The sequence below is a fragment of the Pinus tabuliformis genome, chromosome X, assembly GCF_031772625.1.
Source record: "Pinus tabuliformis cultivar Carrire ecotype Pingquan chromosome X, CPIR1, whole genome shotgun sequence".
Lineage (NCBI taxonomy): Eukaryota > Viridiplantae > Streptophyta > Pinopsida > Pinales > Pinaceae > Pinus > Pinus tabuliformis.
In genome coordinates, this window is record NC_142308.1 from 151,895,951 (window position 1) to 151,913,885 (window position 17,935).

Here is a 17,935-nt window from a genome sequence, read left to right on the forward strand (position 1 = left end):
TCCAGATCTATCACAATATCAGATATTCAATAATTCAGATGATGCCTTGCCACATGATCTACTTCCTCTTTTATAGTTTTAGGCATTCCTCAATACCACGGTACAAAACCATAATATGCCAATACCAAGTGCGAAAAAAACCTGGGTTCAATTCTTCTGCCGAGAAACCATGGTCCACAACCAAAGGTTCAAATTCCAAGGACTAACAACCACGGACCAAAAATAAGTTTCCCATCATGTACGCGCTTTTATGTGCATAAAAGTGCATGTATACGCATACACGACTTCGAAACGTATAAACCGCGTGTATACGCGACTTCGGCAAGGTGTACCTGTGTATACAAGATTTCCTTCATTATGAGCACTTGAACTGAGATCTGTCACCAAAGTGAGTTGCCATCGAGGACAACACCTGTACCATAGCACCACATCTGTGCCAAAATGCCAACATAAACAACAATCCTTCTTTACTTGCTTGGCTGCCCCGTGGATGCACTAATATGACTACTTGTGCTCCGAGTTTCTGATGGAGAATTCGAGGTAAGGGTTCATAAATGAAGGGGACACCCCCTAAAAATCCTCTTCCCTATTTTCCTCGAATATTGGCTACCAAATGCTCATAAATTCTTTGATTTTGTCTCAAAGTTGACCAAAAATCTGCATAAAGCACACATTAGACTTCATGGCATAATGGCTAACCCAATTCACTCTATTAGCATAAATATAATAAAAAGCATGCAATAAACTAATTAGAATGGTGGATTAAGTCAAATTAAGAGTCAAAATGAGCCCATATAATTACCCATTTCTAGGGCTCATCATTACCCCCCTACTGAAGGTGTTGCTCATCCTCTAAGAAACTAATCCATCTTTGATTGCCTTAATGGCCTCCCTAACATTCCATGCCTCAGATATGTGATCCTCTTCCATACCATGGAATCCAGCTTTGTCATCTACCTCTTCCTACCATTGTCTTTCTTCTTCTTCCCCTGTGCCTTCCAGTAATCCTAGTAGCAGTGGAGGACTCAGTTTCAAACCAATCCAATGGACCTTCAGACTTTGCATAGAGTGCTTATACAGGGGCACTCTCCTTAGTGCTTCTCTCATTCTATTTGGGGAGTGGTACTCCCTGATCTATAGGCTGTGGGGTAGTGTGTTCCACCTTCTCATGCAGGCATGGATGTAATCTTCCCCAAACAATCTTTCCACGTCTTCAAAATGTGCAATAGCCTGAGCTTGTTCATTGATGTACTTAGGGGCACTTTGAGGATTAGCTGCAAGTTGTTGGTGTGTGCTAATGAGGGCCATAGGGTCTGATGGTTCTACTCTAATCATCAGAGGTTCATTTTGTTCTTTTGCCATCAACTTCTGGATTTCTGCTACTCTTTTGTCCTCATGACTCATCCAGGATGCCATAGCCATCAACTACAAGTCACATAACCTCGCATTGGGGTCCCATAGGTCCATATCAGTAAGGGCCATGTTAGGTAGATAAAGCTATGCCAACTTTACCTTGTCCTCTGTTGAACTGTCTTCACACAAATCTATGAACTGTCCATAATCCTGGAAAGCTATGGTGCCCCTCTGGGCCAGGGTCTTGATCTGGAATTGTAGCCACTGATCTTTCAGGTATACTGCATATGATTTGGCTGGCTGTCTACACTGTAGTGCCTCTGTTTCTTCATCTGTTATCTTTCCTGTTTCTACTGGTTCTGTTTCTTCTGTCCCTATTTTGGTTTGTTCCTCTTATTGCTTAGTTTCTGCTTTCTCTGTGGTATTATTTTTCTGTATTGTCTTAGGCTTTTTCCTTTCTGTTCTAGCTTTCTTCTTTTTCTTTGTTGTGGTCTTATCCTTCTCTGTTCTTGATTCCTTCTTCTTTTCTGTTTTAGACTTATCTTCCTTGGTGTCATGTTTCTCCTTCTCTGTTTGGGTTTCCTCTTTCTCTATTTCAAGCTCTTCTTTTTCCATTTGGGTTTTCCTTTCTTCTTTTTGGATTTCCTTCCTAGCTTCTCCCTTTTTGTTCTTCCTCCTCACTTTTATATGGACTGAGGTCATAAGTGAGGGATTTTATATCATTCTCTCTGATCATATTTTTGAAAATCTCCTAGGCTATGGGGATTGTGAAAGTGTGAGGGACATCTTCCACCAGAAATTTAATTATCCCATGGCGAGCCAATTAGTCTAGAACTCCTGCCTTTAATTTGATGCTGGATTCCATTAGGGATTGGAGGAGGAAATAAGGAATATTGAGTTTTTGGGGTGCAGGATCCTGAAAACAGAGGGAAAAAACTGATGTTTTTTTTAAGAACTAGGTAGACTTTTTAATGCAATTTTCCTTCTTTACAGGTTTAATTTTCTACAATTGCATTACTCCCTTGTATATGTGAGTATGAAGGTGGTGAGGGAGACAACATCTTAGAGTAGAGAGCAGATAAAACTGTGTGTGTGTGTGTGTTTTTTTTTTTTAAGAAATAGGCAGAACTTTGATTTCAATTCTCCTTCCTTTCCAACTCAATACTTTCTGGAAATCACATCACCCTTTGTATATATGGAAATGCAAAGTGGGATTTCACCGAGCCTACCTTTTTTGGCCTGAATTTGAAAGAAAATCCTGATTTTTCTTCTGCAATGCTGCTCACTGGACCTCCTGTAGAAAGGCTCCTGTAGAACTCTGTTTCTACTCCTGTAGAATCTGATAATGCTCCTGTAGAGCCCGATAAGTTGGTAGGTCCTGAAAATGACAAAATTTGACTGTTTCGAGGCTCTGGAGGTGGTAGGTAGGTTGCTACATTCGAGAGCACATTAACACAAATGAGAACAAAGGTGGTGAAGGCGGTTGACTGCAGCACACTTAAGCTTAAGCACGTTAACACAAAAGAGAACAAAGGTGGTGAAGGCGGTTGACTGCAGCACACTTAAGCTTATGGGAAAGTTCTACGGTGATGAGGTGAGGTGGCAGGAATGGTACATTACCCTCATCTAGACCGTTGGTCCCTACTTCAGTTTCATTATGAAACTTTTATGCCGCCTCCCGCAATCATTTCCATCATTCCCGTTGGATTCCGCCACTACCTGTTCTGAGATTTCTTCGATTTGACTGAACACACATGCTGAGTGTGCCCGCTGAGAACTATTTGAACTGGACAAGGGTGGCCAGTTAGCTGGTGTCGTGGCGGAAAAAGTCGTTTGTGCGGACACAACTGACCTCCCTAGGAGTCTAAACTCTCTAGCGACAAACAAGACAAAATGGAGCGATCTTTCTCTAAATACACCTTTTAAAACATGAAAACTACAAGTGTTTAGGCTTACCTTATTCCAAAACGCTGTTGTTGTAGTCCGTCCTTGCCGATCCGGATGAGCTCCTCCTTCACATCAATTCCTGCAACCACAAACAATCAAACAATTACCAAGCACTTGCATCTCATATAATAAAACATATATTCAACATGCAGACCAAGGAACACATGAAATAACTCATTAACACAAGCTATTGAGAAAAATGAACCAGTTTGTATTAATAACGAAACAAAGAAACTCTTACAACCTGGCCTTGGTGTTGTGCAAGTTCCTCCCAGGGTCCATCAAGGGTTTTCCTCTACTTTGACAAAGCTCACCCACTTCCAAGTAGAATCAAGCAAAGACAATCTTCCTCACAAGGTTCTAAATGGAGTCCTAATTCCTGCAGCATTTACCCAAAGAAAATGTATAGCTTCAACCTCCCCTCCTTCTGGCTCAATGCCTTTATTTATAGTGCTGTAAAGAGGTTATTCAGGTCCACCATCAATGGGATAATCCCCCTCTTTGGGTGGGATAGCTCCCTTATTGATGGGATAAGTTCCTCCTTAATAGGGATACATGAACCAACTGGAGGCGCATCCATTTCATCAAACCGACCTCTAGAAAGTTCTAGAAGTAACCACAAGTAACTTTTTTAAGATGAAACTTGCGCATTTTGCCTTTTACAGAAGGACGCACCTGTCCCTTAACATACAGAGCGTCCAAGGACGCAGCCTTTGTGAACATTGTGAGCGTCCCCGCAGGTAAGGCTTGAGAGAACCTGCGTCCCCAGAGATAAACACATTTTTTACAAGACTTTCTCTCTTCTTTGAGTTTGAGATGGATAGCAGAGGCATAAGACTTGCCTAAGAGGGTAGCATGACTTTTGATTGAGCCATACTAACTGTAAATAGTCATGGTGACATTTTTTAGTGTAACAGCTGGCCACCAATCTAGTTTAATCACAACCATCTCATTTGTCGATGCAGTTCTTAGATCATACAGATGCAACAGAGGAATGGGTTTATTCACTTACCTGAGATCCGAATGCATTTGATGTGATCTGCTATGGCTCCTTTGACTACTGCATGCTTTTATTTTCCTTACTACATGCTCTCTGCTTTCTAATGTGTGGCTATTTTTCTTGTGCAGGTATCCTCTAGTTGGATTTATGCTGCGGGAGTCTGCTTCAACCTTCAGATTTGCACCCTCATGCTGCTGATGCTACATTTTAATGGGACAGTGACTTGTTTTTTCCATATCTCCCAAACGGTAGACTAGATTGACTTGAAATTTTCTGATCATGTTTCCATCATCATTATGCACCTCCGATAGAAACATTGTGGTCCACAGATGTACGGATTTCGAGAAAAATTGAAAATGGCTAAAGGTGATGGAGGCCAGTTTCTTGGAAACCGTGCATTAGAATTAGCTAAAATTGCTTGGGCATGTTACTATCACCCATATGCATCTCCCCATGAAACATGTTTTTAAATGGATGCACAGATATGGAGAAAATGCAAAAATGGCTAAAGGTGATCGAGGCTGATTTCTTGGAAAGTATGCATTGGAATTAGCTGAAATTGCTTGGGCATGTTGGCATCATCCCTATGCAACTCCCCATGAAGCAATTTTTTAAATGGATGCACGACTTTCAAGTTAGGGAAAAAACAATTTTCTATTCTATGTATTTTTGTATCAGAGCATCCTGCAGTTTTTGGACAGTAAGAAAAATGAGCTTAGGGAGTGATGCAAGCTTGGAGATGATTGGAAGAGAAGTTTGAAGACAACAAGAGGATTTATAAACACTTTATGAAGCTTCCGTGTTCCCCAAACTTCTTTTAAAATCCATTTCTAACTCTCTGTAATTTCTATAGGAGTCTCCTGTAGAAAATACAGTTTTCAGAAAAGAAGCACAGTGAGGTGGAAAGAATGTCAAGAATGATGGAGAAGGGTGAGAGAAGGTAGGATAGGTGTTGTTATTAGTTTCAGAGCTTTCTTGGCACCTGCTGTTGCTTCTTAAAGTTCTCCTACAAACCTACAATACAACTGGAAATTCATTTTTTTCTTTTTCTTTTTCTCCTTTTCTTTTTTTGAAAACAACTAGGGCACCTCAAGGAGGTTTTCACACTAATTACGTGCCTTGGGTGCCTCCATGGGAGGTTTTCACCCAACGATCTTATTCTCTTTTTCTTTTCTCTTCTTTCCAACCCATTGACCGCCTCATGGAGGTTTTCAGTCAATGAGCCAATCTAAGGCGCCTCCGAGGAGGTTTTCACCTTAGATTTTTATTTTTTCTCTTATTTTTCATTTTTTCTTTTTCCATTTTTTCTCTATCCTACCCTACTTGAAAAGAAAAATCATAAGAATACTTCCAATGGAGCCATGTGCACATCAAGATGATAGACAAAATAATGTGGAGGCTCAAATGCATGCTTTGACATGTATCCAGATTCAAAGACCAAATGATTTGACTTTGAAGGGGTCAAGCATAGTTGAGGAAGAGAGTATTGTTGCAACTTAAGGACTTTCTGGAACCATATTTGAATATAGTTGTGATGTCCTTGGTCCTTTTGTTGATCTAGATCATTCTTCATTTCTTCTTCTATCATGACCTTCACATCTTCCTCTTTTTGTTGGTTTTTCTCTTGAATACATGGAGGTTTTGATGGTAACCATGAGGGAGCTCTCTCGATCTCTGATTCTGATCCCTTCTATTCATCAAGTGCAGCCCATGGTTCTTTGATCTTTTCTTTTGCATCTTCTTCTGCTAGATGTGGTCCTTCAATGATATTAATATAATCTCTTTTTTGCAATACTCTTCCTGAGCTATGGTGAATATCATTGAGCTCAAGAGAAGTTGTTTGGAAGTGTTGTACCTCAACATTGTAATTGGGTTGAGCTACTCCAATGTGCGTGTTTGGAAATGGTGGTTCCCCACTATATACTTGTTGAGCTTGTCTATTATTTGGGTTCAGGTTTGGTTGAACAGGAATTTGGGGTTGCCTTGGTGGAGCAGGAGGCGATGGTTGCAGTTGAGCAGGTGGTGGAGGAAAAAGAGTGTGTTGAGATTGCAACAAGATGATGGAGCTTAGTGAAAAGAGTCGCCTTCACTAAGTGGGCCCGCAGGCTATTTTTGGCGCAAGTCTATTTTTAGACTATGTCTATTTTTAGACATATGGATCATGTCTATGGATTGCAGGTTGTTGTTTATGGATGATTGATCAAGTTGGAAAAAAAAAAATAGATGGACTTCTATTTTTGATGAAAGTGTGAGTGATCACAGTGTGAGTGATTAAAGTCTATTTTTAGACTGGCTGTCAAAAATAGAAAAGTCAAATATTATTATCTCACAATAATATTTGGACTATAAACTTAATCTTATTCTCTTGGAGCACTTCAGTTTGAGCTACAGAGGTGGCACATGCAGCTGTCAAAAGGAAATACGCTTTTCTTATGAGTCAGTTGAGTTGTTGCATGCATGACTTCAGTTAGAACTCAATCAGTTGAGTTTGGTGGAGTTGATTGTGGAGTTGATGGAGTTGTGTTCAGTTTAGCTTTGTTAAACTGGTTGTATTTAGTCTAACTGGCAAATAGACTAGAGATGAGTTGGGTGAATTAGTTATTAATTAATTCACAAGTTATTAACTCATAATACAACTAATGAATACATCAGTTAACTCAGTTGCATGTCAGTTCATGTTCAGTTCAACAGGGACAGGTGGTAGAGAATCAGATTGCTATCAGTTGTGACTATAGTTGTGCACCAGATCTTGCACAATCAAGGGATTGAGTATGCCAATGAGTTTGCTCACGTATTTTCCCAGTATTGTAGCCTTTGCTCACGTCCAACAAAGTGTGAGTGATTTGAGGTGAAATACGAGTTTGGTAAGCCATTCTCATCAGTTCTTGAGCAGGTATTGAGCAGTGGAGGCAGGCAAGCAGTGGAAGAGATTTGGAGATCAGATCTGAGCTGTATTGTGTGTAACAGAGGTGGAGATACTTGTGAGAAGTATTATGCTATGTAATGTTACATGACTCAATCATTAATATATAGATAGTTGGGGTTTTTAGCGAGATGCTTTCCCCGGTATACATACTGTGTTAATGTGTGAATGCTCTTGATGTTTTATTGTTATTGATGCTGCTATATTGATGATCAACGTAAAGGAGCTTATGTATTGTGTATGTATTCCGCAATAGTACATGATCAGGATAATCTCTGTTGAATATGTGTTAAATTATTCAAAATTTCTACATGGTATCAGAGCTAGCTAGATAATTGTAGAAAAAGTTTCTACATGGTATCGGAGCGAGCTAGATAATTGTAGAAAAAAACTTTCTACATGGTATCGGAGTTGTTGATCATCAAATCTACTATTCAGGAAGTGTTTACATTCTATTTCTCTAGGCAGAGCCTATAATCGGGCCAGGTAGCCTCTGGATTCATCCTTCCTTTGGAAGGTGAAATATCCGGTAAAAGCCCATACAGTCAATCTCTGTACGAGAAATATTGTGTTCTCACGAATTTTAGATCGGAGGCAGTTGAGTTTGGAGCTGGTGGAAAATTGAATTTGCAGCAGTGTTTTGAAATGTCTTTCAACGGATTGCAAATGTTATTCCAAAGCAAGAGCGACCTGGCGCTCAAGGATAAACTTAGGAACAATAAAGGTGAGAATGGATCTTCATCAAAGGTATCTGATGAAGAGAATTGCGCTTTGGATGCCAAAGCAAAGAAGGGGAAGAACAACAAAGCTTCTCATTCCAGTGCGAAAGGCAAGAAGCAGGATATGTCCAAGGTGAAGTGTTTTCACTGTCACCAGCACGGACACTATGCCACTAATTGTCCGCAGAAGAAGAAGAACAAGCAGGCTGCTGGATCTTCAGCAGGAGAGGCTCTAGCCTCACAGTTTGAGCTTGATTTTTCATTGATCACATGCTTGGTTTCAAGTGTGATGGGATCAATGTGGTTCTTGGACAGTGGTGCGTCTTTTCACATGACGGGAGATAGAGATTTGTTCTCTGATCTGGAGGACAAAGATCTTGGAGTGCACATCGAGATGGGCGATGATGGTAGATTTAGTGCGACCGGTATCGGTACCATTTCCTTTGAGAGGGAGTCTGGTAAACCCTTTGTATTGAAGGAAGTCATGCATGTTCCAGGATTGAAGAAGAATCTCATCTCAGTGGCGATGTTAGAAGACAAGGGGTATGATGTTGTTTTCAGCGAGGGAAAGGCCTTCCTGTGCAGCAAGACAACTGGTGAGACCCGAAAGATAGGGGTTCGAGTGAGGAACCTTTATCAGTTGCATGTAGATGGATGCACAGCAATGGCAGGCAAGGCAGAAGGATTGGTGAGCCGGGATGATGGTGAGTTGTGGCACAGGAGATTGGGTCACCTTCACCATGGAGCCTTGAAGATACTGCAGCAGATCACTACAGGGCTTCCTAAAGGCACACTTGCGCAATCAGATCAGTGCAAGGGGTGTACTTTGGGGAAGTTTGTGAAAGCCACCTTTCACGAGAAGGATAGTCGCGCCACGACGATCCTTGAGAGAATTCACACAGACGTGTGTGGACCTTTCTCAGTTGCTTCGACAGTAAAACACAGGTATTATGTGATTTTTGTTGATGATTTCTCTCGTAAGTGCTGGATCTTCTTCATGCAGAAGAAGAGCGAGACATATTCAAAGTTCTGTGAATTCAAAGCACTGGTCGAGAAGGAGTCGGGGAAGAAGGTGAAGGCTCTTAGGAGCGATAATGGTGGTGAATACATCTCGGACGAGTTCAAGGATTTCTGCAAGGCAGAAGGGATTCGTAGAGAGCTCATAGCTCCCCATAACCCACAGCAGAACGAGGTAGCTGAGCGGAAGAACAGAACGATTGTGGGTGCTGCACGGGCAATGTTGCATGATCAGGGCCTACCCCTTCACTTGTGGGCAGAAGCATGCAATACAGCGGTTTATGTGCAGAACCGTTGTCCTCATAGGATACTTGGCATGAGTACACCTGAGGAGACTTATTCTGGTAAGAAGCCTGATCTTTCTCATTTGAGGATTTTTGGTGCTAACGTTTACATGCATGTGACAAAGGATGCCAGGAAGAAGTTGGAGCCGACCGCAGAGGTTGGGATATTTGTGGGGTACACTGATACGCCCCACAACTATCGTGTGTATTTGCCAGACAGTGGTAAAACTGTTGTGCGACGGGATATAAAATTTCAGGAGGAGAAAGCCATGAAGTGTTCGCTTGAGAGGGAGCTACACTTGCATGCATATGAGGAGCTATTAGTTCCTAAGGATGAGCTTCAGGACATGGATCAGCCACAGGACGAGGTTCATGGAGTGGAAGAGACCACTCATGCAGCACCAACCATCAGAGGGCAAAAGCGCTTGACAGAAGCTGAGCGACTGGCTCAAGATGCAGAGAAAGTTGTAGGACCACCTACAGCCCAACGCAGGCAGAGACAGTCACCTGATCGGTACACTGGATACATGGCTCTTATGAGCAAGTGTGTTGTGACTGAGCCATCCTATTTCGAGGAAGCTGTGGAGGATCCCGCATGGGTAGACGCCATGGTGGAAGAGTATGATTCTATTGCCAGAAACAGTGCATGGGAGATTGTTCCTAGACCGGAAGGGAAATCAGTGGTGGGTTCGAGATGGATCTACAAAGTTAAGCTGGCAGCTGACGGGAGTGTGGAGAAGTACAAGGCAAGATTTGTTGCCTAAGGCTTTTCACAGATTGAGGGGATCGATTATGAGGAGACCTTTGCACCTGTCGCAAGGTATTCTTCCATAGGGACGATTCTTGCTCTCTCAGCGCAGATGGGATGGCACATTCATCAGATGGATGTGAAGACTGCGTTCCTCAACGGAGTCATTGAGGAGGAGGTGTACATTGAGCAACCCAAAGGCTTTGAAGTCTTCAGCAGTGAGTCGCATGTGTGCAGGCTCAAGAGAGCGCTGTATGGGTTGAAGCAAGCACCACGTGCTTGGTACACATGGATAGACAGCTATTTCACAGGACTTGGATTCTCCAAGAGCGAAGCGGATCCGAACCTATACCAGATTGTGGTGGAGGGTAAGTTGCTTATCATTGTACTGTATGTTGATGATTTGATTCTAACGGGTGATGAGCTGTTGATACTGTCATGCAAGAAGGATCTTGCTACAGAGTTTGAGATGAAGGATTTGGGACTCCTTCACTATTTCCTGGGATTGGAAATATGGCAGCGCAGTGGTGGACTGTTTGTTTCTCAGGGCAAGTATGCTCGGGAGATACTAGAGAAGTTCAACATGCATGGCTGCAAGCCTGTTGATACTCCTCTTCCTGGAGGTTGGAGGAAGGAGGATGCCACTTCGGGAGAAGAAGTGGATGCCACTGTTTATCGACAGTTGGTGGGGTCGCTGATGTATTTGGTCAATACACGACCTGATATATGCTATGCAGTTAACCAGCTTTCACAAGCTATGGTTAAGCCTACCAAGCTCTTCTGGAAGGCGGGCAAGCATGTATTGCGCTACTTGAGAGGCACATCGGGATATGGTTTGTGGTACAGACAGGAGGATGAGGTGAAGCTATGTGGCTTCACGGATGTAGATTGGGCAGGGAGCCCAACAGACAGAAAGAGCACATCAGGAGGGGTCTTCAGTATTGGATCGACATCAGTTTCTTGGTACAGCAGGAAACAGAGATCCATGGCACTCAGTTCAGCGGAGGCCGAGTATATGGCAGCAAGTTTGGCTTCATGCGAGGCTATATGGATGAGGAAGATCCTAGTTGGTTTGTTCGGTTCTCATTTGGATCCTACTATGATTTACTGTGATAACCAGAGTTGCATTAAACTCTCGGCTAATCCTGTATTTCATGATAGATCTAAACATATTGACATCAGGTACCATCATATCAGAGATTGTGTGCAGTGGAGGATCATGTTACTTTCGTACATTCCAACGGAGGATCAGGATGCTGATATTCTGACGAAGGCTCTCACCAGGAGCAAATTCGAGTACCACCGAGGCAGGATAGGGGTTGTTGATAATCCATATCTTGTCGAGAGGGAGTGTTGAGATTGCAACAAGATGATGGAGCTTAGTGAAAAGAGTCGCCTTCACTAAGTGGGCCCGCAGGCTATTTTTGGCGCAAGTCTATTTTTAGACTATGTCTATTTTTAGACATATGGATCATGTGTATGGATTGCAGGTTGTTGTTTATGGATGATTGATCAAGTTGGAAAAAAAAAAATAGATGGACTTCTATTTTTGATGAAAGTGTGAGTGATCACAGTGTGAGCGATCAAAGTCTATTTTTAGACTGGCTGTCAAAAATAGAAAAGTCAAATATTATTATCTCACAATAATATTTGGACTATAAACTTAATCTTATTCTCTTGGAGCACTTCAGTTTGAGCTACAGAGGTGGCACATGCAGCTGTCAGAAGGAAATACGCTTTTCTTATGAGTCAGTTGAGTTGTTGCATGCATGACTTTAGTTAGAACTCAATCAGTTGAGTTTGGTGGAGTTGATTGTAGAGTTGATGGAGTTGTGTTCAGTTTAGCTTTGTTAAACTGGTTGTATTTAGTCTAACTGGCAAATAGACTAGAGATGAGTTGGGTGAATTAGTTATTAATTAATTCACAAGGCATTAACTCATAATACAACTAATGAATACATCAGTTAACTCAGTTGCATGTCAGTGCATGTTCAGTTCAACAGGGACAGGTGGTAGAGAATCAGATTGCTATAAGTTGTGACTATAGTTGTGCACCAGATCTTGCACAATCAAGGGATTGAGTATGCCAATGAGTTTGCTCACGTATTTGCCCAGTATTGTAGCCTTTTCTCACGTCCAACAAAGTGTGAGTGATTATTTTGAGGTGAAATATGAGTTTGGTAAGCCATTCTCATCAGTTCTTGAGCAGGTATTGAGTAGTGGAGGCAGGCAAGCAGTGGAAGAGATTTGGAGATCAAATCTGAGCTGTATTGTGTGTAACAGAGGTGGAGATACTTGTGAGAAGTATTATGATGTGTAATGTTACATGACTCAATCATTAATATACAGATAGTTGGGGTTTTTAGCGAGATGCTTTCCCCGGGATACATACTGTGTTAATGTGTGAATGCTCTTGATGTTTTATTGTTATTGATGCTGCTATATTGATGATCAACATAGAGGAGCTTATGTATTGTGTATGTATTCCGCAATAGTACATGATTAGGATAATCTCTGTTGAATATGTGTTAAATTATTCAAAATTTCTACATGGTATCAGAGCTAGCTAGATAATTGTAGAAAAAGTTTCTACATGGTATCGGAGCAAGCTAGATAATTGTAGAAAAAAAATTTCTACAGAGCGGGAGGAGTGTTCTACTGGGGCCTGCACCCCTGATTAGGTGTATTCCATTGAGGCTGTGGTTTAGCATAGGAGTGAAATGAATGAGTAGCTGGTTGAGCATGATATTGAGGAGGATATGGCCAAGGAGGGGGTGTGGACCAGGAAGGATGAGCAGGGGGACCCCAAGAAGGTATGAATGTGAATTGGTTGGTGTTGTAGTATGCCTGAGATATCCCTTGCATCCCCTGCTAGTATGGTATAGGTCCATGCGACCTCTTTTGGTTTATGTAATAGATCTATTCAGTGACTCCTTCAGCCCCTTGGTATACAACTTTAAGTCCGGGCAAGGATGGGCACTTATCTGTAGAATGCTTTTCTTCACAAATTGAACAAACCTCTATAGAGTTCAATGGGCATTCATTCCTAGGATGCCTCCTGGTGCATCTAGGGCAAAAAATTGCCAAAGCCCTCTCTGCTTCCTTTTGTCTTCTTTTGATATGCATGGCAAGAATCGGCAGCATCTCACTCTTGAGGTCTTCCAGCATGCTTCCAATTTCACCTTTAATGGATGAATTGGAAGAAAAGGTATTGCTCCCAACATTTTTGTTTTCAGCCATTGGCTCCAGAGGAATGTTTTCTTCTTCTTCTTCCCTTATAGGTTCTTCAAATATTTCTGGCTGTTACCTAAGGGTGTTTCTTGATTGTAGCCACTGAAGCAGTGGGGGTGTTGGGCAAACATTTTCCTGAATTATCTCTACTCCTATGAGGCATGAAAGGAAATATTTTTGGTGATTTTTGTTTTTTTTGCTTGTACCTGCAAAACTGATATTGATTGAACAAACAAATTGCAACTCACTGAAATGAAATTGCAAAATTGAAATGAAAGAAAGGAAATGACTAATCTACTTTTGCTGGAATGGAAATTGCAGAATTGAAATGAAAGCAAGGAAATGAATAATCTACTTTTGCTGAAATGGAAATTGTGGAATTGAAATGAAAGCAGGGAAATGACTAATCTACTTTTGTTGAAATGGAAATTGCGGAATTGAAATGAAAGTAGGAAAATGACTAATCTACTTTTGCTGAAATGGAAATTGCAAAATTGAAATGAAAAAAAGGAAATGACTAATCTACTTTTGCTGAAATGGAAATTGTGGAATTGAAATGAAAGTAGGGAAATGACTAATCTACTTTTGTTGAAATGGAAATTGGAAAATTGAAATGAAAGCAAGGAAGTGCAGAAATTGAAAGAAACAACTACTCTACTCTTGGTGAAATAAACTATTTAGCAGAATGTTGTAGTAGAAAAAAGAAGAATTAGCAGTAATCACAAAATACTCTGATGCTTCTCCAGCAACGGTGCCAAAAAGTGGTGAGCACCAGTATTGCAGCAATATTGTTGCAACTCCTGGGGCCTCCTACTTTACTTTTATCAACCCGGTAGTTCGTAACAAACTTGGAAGCGACAGTGTTGTATGCACAAATACTAGCTCTTACTACAGGCTGTCACTTGTTTAGCTGGCGCAAGATCACTAGGAGCTTAAGCAAACTTCTATGAATTCTTAGAAGAAGCTTTTACCTGTGATGAAAGAAAGCTAACTCTACGAGGACTATTCTACTTGTAGGAAGAGAAAGAAGACTGGAATGTAAGGCAAACCCTAGCAAACCCTAGCAAACCCTAATTTATCCAACTAACCCTACTTTTGCAAAAAAAGAGATAGAAACTGATGCGATGAGTGCCATTGACTACTGAAAAAGGTAAATTACATTTATTCAAGTTACTTCTAAAAATAAATAAGAAGAAAACATCTTTTTATGCTTTTGAGTGTTTTTATGTGAAATTATTATGCTTGTAATTTATCTGATTGTGATTGTGCAGAGGTTTGGTGGCAAAGGAAGATGGAATTGGTTTTTTAATAGGTGGAGGAAGGTGTGGAGAGGTCCTAAGAAGCCCCTAGTACCCTTCTGAAGACTTCCATTGCAATCTGATTTTGAAAAACCGCTTACAAGGGATTCTACAGTAGGTTGCAGGGGATCTACAGGAGGATCTACAGGAGGAATGTGAGAGCTATTTTTGGAAGTTTTGAAGGTGGAAAAATGATGGAAAAGGGTAATTGAAGGCTAGATGAAGGTTTTGAGGTTTCTGGAGCTTTTCAAGGAAGATCAAGAGGGAACATGATGGTTGGATTTGTTCAAATGGCAAGAGGGCAGCTTATGGAGAAACACAGAAATTAGGGCAGATTGGCGAAATGTTGCGAATGACTTGGGAAATCTATGAGAAGTGAGCTGGTGCTGGTTGCTTTATGGATGTATGGTGAGCTGAGGTGTCCTACAAGATATCTTCACATCTACTTACAAAAACTGATCAAAGAAATGACTACCTATACCATGAAAACATAAATTTCTCTAGCTTGACCTAATTTCTGACCTACAAATAGAAAATGCTGAACAATAACCTTTGAATAGAAAAAAATGTAGAGATATGTATTGTAAAAGAATAGGAAATGATCTAGGCAACTGAATATGAAGAAAGACATTAATCTTTCCAAATCAAGTCACCACACTAGAAATTGCATGGGAGAGAAATACTGTGTTTTTGGTGGCGGCAGTAGTGCCTTGACCTCAAATAATATTCCCAGAAAGGGAGAAAGGAGATCAGGGCCTGTTGTTGAAATTTTTAAATCTTATTCTATCACTGCATTAACCTACTTGAGCAACTGAAACAAAAACAACTATGCAAACCATCAAAAGCAACCTAATCTAAACAAAGTAAAATGAATCTATCTAACAGAAATTAACTCATGAATTGAAGTAAAAACATATAAGTACAAAGCAAGAGGTGCTGGGAAGCTTCGGTTGGGCCCTAACCCAAGAGCTTCAGCCCTCTGAAAGAGATCAGTACTAGCTTAGAAAATATTTCATCTTCATTATAAAAAATAATAGTCACATTACATGAATTGTTCTAAGAAAGGAAGCTCGAAAATGAGCTGAGCAAGTGTTGCACAAAAGTGCAAAAATTCTAATAATGACTGGCTAACCTACTAAGGCTCTAAGCCCCCCTATTTATACAAATGATATCCTTTAATAGCCCTTCTAAAATCAAGGAGCTCAGCTTCCCAAAACGGCAGATAAACAACAATCCTTCTTTACTTGCTCGGCTGCCCCTTGGATGCACTAATGTGGCTACTTGTGCTTCGAGTTTCTGATGGAGAATTGGAGGTAAGGGTTCATAAATGAAGGGGACACCCCTCTACAAATCCTCTTCCCTGTTTTCCTTGAATATTGGCTGCCAAATTCTCATAATCCTTTGATTTTGTCTCAAAATTGACCAAAAATCTGCATAAAGCATACATTAGACTTCATGGCATAATGACTAACCCAATTCACTCTATTAGCATAAATATAATAAAAAGCATGCAATAAACTAATGAGAATGGTGGATTAAGTTCAATTAAGAGACAAAATGAGCCCATATAATTACCCATTTTCTGGGGCTCATCACAGAGCCTGGGCCTCCCTCATCTTGGCCAAATGCTGAGTGATGGCGACTGTTTGTGTAGTGCCCCGGAAATTGTCATAAGCCTTCTGTAACTCCCGCGCTTTTGTCTCTACCTGATGTAGTGTTGGGTCTTCTTGTAGTGATGTGAGCATAAGAAGGGACTAGTCCAACAATCCCATGCAGTCTTGTACAATGTACTCTATCACTTACAACCTTGCTTGAATTTCACAGCGGGGCTGCTCTCTAACTTCCGTGGGTGTAGTAGGTTGCACCTTCATACTTAGCTCTGCGACCTATATGTTCAACTCCCACTGGGCTTTTGCGGCCTCTGCTTGAGCCTTCTGGAATCCTGCCACCATGTGATGAATCTTGTCGGTTGCAGGGAGTTCCACTGGCACAGCCAGTTTTGGTACACTGCTACAAGCCTCCTCCATGGCCTGTTCCAATCCTTGGTTGTGTGTAATCAACTCGTCACGTTATATACTAAGCTATTCCAGATTTCCTTTTTAATCCATTAATACTTGGAGGGTGCAACCTTCCCTGGCGCAAAGCTCAGCAGTTACCCCATCCTGTAGTTGGTATAGGGTTTCTCTAGGAAGGACATCCAAGTTCAACCCCCAACCCTTCATGTCACCTTCAACCTCTGCTAGGACAATGCCTGGTGGTAATACTAAGGTGCTCATTGTGGTGTCGCACACCATTTACTCCGTTGGGAGTGTACCTTCCACGAGGATTAGAATCATCCCTCCTGGGGGTCGCACCTGTAATGCTTGCAATTCTGCTCTGAGTGCCCCCAACACAGTTTTATGCTCCATCATTAATTCCTCCAGAGCACCCTTAGTGATATCACGCTCTGGTTCCCTACTGGCAAGAAGATCCCCCTCCAAAGTCCTTGTTTTCTTCGTCTTTTTGCATGCTAGTGGCTGCTCTGGGATGCGCGGTCTCTTCAATTGAGTTGATGTTGTGGTCAGGTCTATGCACTCTTGTGTCTCCACTTCCCCCTGTAGATCTTTCTCCAGGGACATTTCCTCCACCATCTCTTTGGCGGGCATAGTGGTGGTCTTTGTTACTGCTTTGGTCGCCTCCCTCTGCAGGGGTGTTTTCTGTGGCGTGTTCTTTCCACCAAATTTGTGATGTGCAGCTTGATTTCCTTCTTCCATTGCTAATATGCAATCTTTTCTAATTCGGCTACATTTGGCACGCGCCACACTCGAGGCCATGCCACCATTACCTCGAAAATTTCATCATCATTTGTGATGAACAGAAGCTTCAGCCATGTTTGAGTGGGATCTTTTCGCGCCCTAATATATAGACTATGTATATCCACCTTGAACTCGGTCGTGCTTTGAAAACGGTTGCATACTATCAGGGATAACCATGGTCTGTGGTTGATCCGTGTCCAGATACTCGCCTCCATAAATATCCAAAACACCTTGATCTCATGATCTTTCATAGTCCGAAGCGAGTTATACTGCATGGCTTCAAGTAGGTTTTTGTCAACATCGGGAAACTGGTTGCCCTTCGGCAGCTCTCCTGCAACCAGTAGGATTGTTAGGAGAAACCATGCATAATGGAAAGTCTTAAGTGCTCCTGGGCTTCCCGACAATTCGTTAAAAATTCGTCATAGAGAAACTACGCCCAGTTGAACTGAACCCCTTCCGTGCATTGCTCCGCGAGTGTAATGATAAAGGTGGGCACCATGTCTGCATGGAATTTCCTCATGAGTTTATCGGCCAATAACTAGGTGGCGACGCGCACCTCTCGGTCTTTGATGCTTGCTATTACATACCCTCGCTTCCGCTTTTCTAGCTTATACTTAACC

The 17,935-nt window shown here is 41.6% G+C and overlaps 1 pseudogene; it reads right to left on the minus strand.

Moving 5' to 3' along the window:
• LOC149138901 (uncharacterized) overlaps nt 1-17,273 on the minus strand; it is a 129,623-nt pseudogene extending 112,350 nt beyond the window's left edge.
• Between the last annotated feature and the right edge of the window lie 662 nt (nt 17,274-17,935).